The sequence below is a fragment of the Pteropus alecto genome, unplaced genomic scaffold (assembly GCF_000325575.1).
Source record: "Pteropus alecto unplaced genomic scaffold, ASM32557v1 scaffold42, whole genome shotgun sequence".
NCBI lineage: Eukaryota > Metazoa > Chordata > Mammalia > Chiroptera > Pteropodidae > Pteropus > Pteropus alecto.
The window spans coordinates 2,171,955-2,178,005 of NW_006434825.1; positions in this window are offsets into that span (position 1 = coordinate 2,171,955).

Consider the following 6,051-nt stretch of genomic DNA (forward strand, 5'->3'; position numbering starts at 1 on the left):
CCAAATCAAGTCTTTTTTTTTATTTCTTGTTTTTTTTTTTTTTTTTTTTAATCAGTTCTGATTTCAACACAATAAAAATCTTTGAAGGGTTGAATGCTTTCGAGACAAATTCCCTCATCGGTGTAAGCTGTGAATAGGATCAAAAGGGATGACAATGGAAGAGCAAATCATAAACAGCCCCAATTGAAGGAAAAGAAAACTCTCGGGAGATGGCTATTCCCTGAAAAGGGGAAGGAGGAAAAGAAGGCAACCATGGAAAGCTGTTTATTTGGAACGGCGAGAGTGAGGAAAGAGGCCTCGAGGTTTTGTATCTCCATCTATTGCCCTAAACCCAAAAGAAGTCCTTTCATTCAAATGTACTTGTATGCACAAAACTATCTATTAATCGCCTCCTGTCTGCCGGGCCAGATTGGGTATCTTTTTCGGGGAAAGAAAGGGAAGGGAGCTGGAGCAAATTTTGGGAGACCTGCCCAGGAATGCTCACTTGAGAAAACATCTGGGTTTTTCACATCTCTCGTGCAAAACAAACAAGTATTTTAGTGAATGATGTGTATTTTGGTCTATGGTAGAACTCTGGGGAGACCAAAACAAACAAACAAACAAACAAGTAAAATCAACATAAAATAGACAAAGCCCAAACTCTGTCTATGAGATTCACTTGCTATCATGCTTCTTCACCAAAGTATAGATGACAGTTAAAGGATTTGTCCGAATCTACAGTCCACATTGAGATCATCCATGAAGTGATCTAAACAATGTATGAAGAACCTAGACCTTTTAGTTCTTTTCCCTCTACCCCACCCCAAGCATAGACCTCCATCTCAATGACATCCCCCTGAAAGAAACCCACTAATCTCACTTGTCTATATTTTGCTTCCTTCTCAAGATTACTCCCCGCCCTTTGCAGCCTAGCTTCCCTGAAATCAAATGTGAATTGTTCTCTAACTGCACCGGAAAATCAGAATTTATTGTACATATGTTTGTGTTCCACTTAATAAAAAAATCTATATTTTAAGATAAACTTTGTTAGTAATTCATGAGGTAAGTGACTATTTATGCTAATCAGACAGAAATATATTCTCAAGCATAATGCATTACATAAATCTGAATGTAAAATGTTCAATTATGAAGTAAATACAGGTAATGCAAATAATAAATTACCTCTAATAAAAATTATAAAAGATGTGTCTTCAAAGAGAGAGCAGCTTTAACTTACAACTGTGAATTGCTAGAAGAGAAAAGAATTAATAAATGCTGAATTACTCTGATGATTATTTAGCACATAATTCACCTATTCGTAACGACTCCCAGTAATCAGACTGTTGTTTCACATTCTCCAATATGAGGCAAGACTGTTTCCTCAGCAATTTTACTCTTATCAGATCATCTCGTCTGATTCTATTAATTTTCTTCCATGAATCTGCTAACAGTGATTCGTGATTTACTTACCCTGCTAACTAAAGACTGTTAAAGGATTTATCTAACACTAGACCTAAGAACAGAATATGCCTTATCATTCAGTTACTCTCAACAATCCTTGTCTAGAATCACTTTAGTTGGTCTCTCAGTGAAATTTAGTGGACTCTGGTTATTCTGTGCCATAAAATCAGCTCCTGGAGAAACAAAGAGTACAAACACTATGTTTGATGCATTTTGTTCTTTTCGGATTATATATGTCTAACTCCAACCTGATATACCTGAGTTGCCATAACTCACCATCAGGAAAAACATATTATTTTTAACATAATTCTTGTAATTTTGATGGGATTTTTCTTTCCTTTTTTTTTCTTTTTTCTTTTCTTTTTTTTCTTTTTTTTCTTTTTTTGCATAAAATTGTTGCATATGCATTGACATGAAGCTACAATTGTGTTTTGGATGTTATGGTTTCGCAATCTTCTACATGATTCGACTCATGTCCTCCTCCCTCCCAAAATTCTTCTATAAATATTCACGGCTTTCAGAAACTTTAATGCTACTGGTTTGAATTGGTCAATAATGACAAATGCATGGTTTCGAAATTACTCTATATTGTTTTACAGAGATTACTAGTGTATATATAGCAAAGGATGTTAAGCAGTAAGAAAACACAGTTCATATTGTATTTGGATTAGATGGGCTTGGATAGAAGTGAAACAAACAATGTTAGCAAAGAAGTCTAAAGAAATGTGGTCTGCTGTAATTGTACAGAATCAAAAACCTGAATAGTACTAATTAAAATGAAAGAGCACAATTGTTAGAAAAGAAACGCTGCTAACAGGGAACTGTAAATGTTTAGACACCCCTGTGAATCACAAAATAATAAAGTAAAAAGGACAAAAATGAGGACTAAGTTATAAGCCTGAGAGCATTACTGCTACACATCTAAAAAATAATTCTGATCCTTTTTTTTTTCCCAGAGAAAATGGGAGACTATAAAAGACTCTGCAATAAGAGAAAGAAAAATACCGTGGCTTGACAGCAATGTACAAAAATAAACCATAAAAAATGTGCAGATAATAATACATTTAGCTGCCCAAACATGGGCATTTAATTTCTAGAAATGATATATAATTGCAACAATTAGGTGCACGGCCATGAATCCATATCGCATGGTCTTCATTAGCAAACTTTGTTTATAAACGCTGTTTATAAATGTAGCAGTTTCAGTGTTCCTTGCCAAAAATACTTTCATGAGAGGCAGGGATTATATCTTACAGCTTTTAACAAAAATGTAATGCAAAGAGGAATAAAACTTATCACAAACAAACAAACAAAAAGAACGAATTCTTCCTAAGTACACTTAAATTCATGTTTTACATGAAAAATATAAACCTCAGACATTTTTATCATTGGTTAATGATAAAAAAAAAAGGCCTAGAAAACTATTGCTATGAATAATGCTAAATGACATAATATGTTTATGTAATTTAAGCAGTGGATTTTCCTCTGTATAAATAAGCTATAATCCCTTAACTTCATTACTAGGTAAAATATTGTTTAGGAGGTAGGAAGCAAAGGAATTCTGTTAGCTTCATAAATACTGACATAATTTTCACTCTTTCTTCCCCAAACTGGTAATAGACTTACTTCATTCTACCCTACAAAGTACTCCCATAAAACCAAAACTACCCTTATAAACAGCTTCTCTGCAGTAATGATGAAAAGAAAGGGTGCTTTCTGGAAAATACCAACAGCACTGGCTTTTTAGGATTATGATGTGCCTGCAAACCTTTATTTGAGTTGGGGGTGTCTCTCATTAGGAACTGGAGGAGACTTGCTAAAACTGAAGGCTGCTCTCATCAGAGAAATTAACATGAGTCTAATCTGGTGTCTGAGCCAGTGAGTGACACCTAAGGTCTCTTTATAAATAGCAAAATATGCTGTGGGGTAGGTGAGAGAGTTCTTAAGTGCAATGTTCAAGAAGCTGGCTTAATATATGACTAAGTGTCAGAAGTCAGGTTTTCTGAGAATTACTTTTCAGTTAAACAACTTTATAGCACTGCACTTAATCTTACTTACTAGAGATATTTCATTTATCACTGAATTACAAGTAACTTTAATTCTGTAGATATTGCCATAAAGCCCATTGGAAATCCATACTGACACTTTTACAGAGTTTAGGGCACTGCTACATGGCATACACTTGCTCAAGTCTCTCAGCCAGAATTATATTCTTAAGACTTTTGTGTTCCCTGGCCCCATTGTCAACAATCAAGGGGGATAGTGGAGAAGAAGTGAATCCCTTTCCTGCCGGCCCTGTCTTCAGCCTCTTTCTTACAAGACCGGCTTCTCCCACTGCAGTCAAACTAACTTTCTGTGCCTCTTTCCTCCTCCCTCCTGAGGAAACCAGCTTCTTTGCACTTCATCAACAAAATTGGACACGGATAAATTGCAACTGACCTTTGCCGAAAGGTGGCGCTGTTGAGGTAAAAACCAACTCAGTCCAACAATAGTTTTCACTCTTCGATCCTTTTGCAGGCTTTTCAGAATTTTTTTAAATGCACCCTCCTAGCGTCTCCCCCTCCCATAAAGTAAAAAAAAAAAAAAAAAGAAAGAAAGAAAGAAAAAATGTGATTAACGCCAAATGCATTTCATTAATTGGAGAAATCAATAGTCCCAACATCCAAGCTGGCTGGCTGGTCTTCCAAATACTGGGTCCGCTGCGCATACTCTTGCTTTCCCCCAAATAAATCTCGGCTTCTCCGACTTGCCTATCGCTTTAAAATCTTAGAAACAGAATTGTTGGTTCTTTCTTATTTCTTTTCTTTTTCTTTATTTCTTTTTTTCATTTTTGCATAAGCTTTAAAACGATCTAGAAAACTGAACTGTTATTAGCATCTGCAACGGGGAGGGGGAGAAGCAGCCCCCCACCCCACCTCCCTCTGGGCTTCCGGGCTTGTCCGAGAAACAGCGGTTTAAAATTTAACCCTTCGAGGGGAACTGGCGAAGGCTGGAGTGTTGGTTTTTCCCCTTGTTCCTCGCCACGAGCAAGTTTGAAATAAGTGAAACTTAAAAGTGCAAAGGGAGCGCGGGACCCCGATAAACGGAGGTCAGATTTCATAGGGGGTGGGTGAGCGTGTGTATGAATGCGTGTGTGTGTAATAGAGAGAGCGAGGGAGGGAGGGAGAAAGGGAGAGAAAGAGAGAGGGAGAAAGGGGGGGGGAGAGAGAGAGAGAGAGAGAGAGAGAATGAATTAGAATATGAATCTCAAAAGCCAAACACGAGCTAGAGTCCGAAGCCGGAGGGCTGAGGGGGGCTAACCTGACTCTGTGCTTTCCCGGAGTAAACTTCCATAGGCGTTCGTTCCCGCCCGCGTCCCCCCACCCCCAAAGGGCACGCGACGCAAGCAAGCAGCAGGTCCCCGCGCTTAATGGCCCCTGAACAACTTATTTCATTCCTCTAGAAGAAGGTGATAAAACAGGCTTTCCCTCTCAGCGGACCCCACACCACTTGGTCAGGAGCGCCGCGGGGCAACGTCCTGAGCGCAGTGAGGACCCCTGCACTCCAGCGCATCCGCGCCTGGAGAGTGACAAAGACTTGCGGCCAAGTTTTAGCTCAGGACACAGCCAGGCTGGAGATGGGGGAGTATAGTCCTCGGAGCAGACACCTGGGTACTGAAGGTAGAGCGAGGAGGGAAAGCTGCCAGGCGAATTCACAATCCTGGGGGAAGGCAGGGGAGAGCTGTCAGGCCAATCCCCGCAGAATGAGTGGCGGACCAGCTAGGGCTCTGGAAGACAGGCCTCTCTCGCGCTCCGAAGTAAAACGAACCATCCTCCCGATCCTCCTGGGTTCCCACAGCCCACTCTGGAAAACTCCTTCCCTTGTTGCACCAAACTTTGAGCCTGGCTTTGCTTCTCCCGGGGAGGTGGCGGCGCGGGAAGGGTTAAGCGTGCCAGTCCCAGCTGACAGTCAGCTGATTGGGCCCTGATTGACAGCTCCGAAAAGTTTCCTTGTTTCTATACTATTATGCTAATCGTGGCCGCTTTCGCCGCCTCTCATTGGCCTGGAGTACCCGTCAATTTCCCATTTGGGCCTGACGTCACAAGTGCTATAAAACTCAGCAATTGCTTTAAACTCTTCTTGCTGGATCAGAGGCTTTAAAATCTTTTTTCATCTTCGAGCTGTAGCTCGGGCTGCTCGTCGGCTCGGCCTCCCCTTTTTGCTCTCTGCTTCGCCTTTCCCTAGGACTTCGCTATTTTGCTTTAAAAAAAAAAAAAGGCAAGAAAGAACTAAACTCCCCCCTCCCTTTCCTCCAGCGGGGCTGCACCTCTCTTGCACTTTGCACAGAGAGAGCGCGCAAGGGAGAGAAAGAGGAAAGAAAAAAATAAAAATAAAAGAGCCAGGCAGAAGAGGAGGCAAGAAGCATGAAGTTCGCCTTTCCCTAGGACTTCGCTATTTTGCTTTAAAAAAAAAAAAAGGCAAGAAAGAACTAAACTCCCCCCTCCCTTTCCTCCAGCGGGGCTGCACCTCTCTTGCACTTTGCACAGAGAGAGCGCGCAAGGGAGAGAAAGAGGAAAGAAAAAAATAAAAATAAAAGAGCCAGGCAGAAGAGGAGGCAAGAAGCATGAAGAG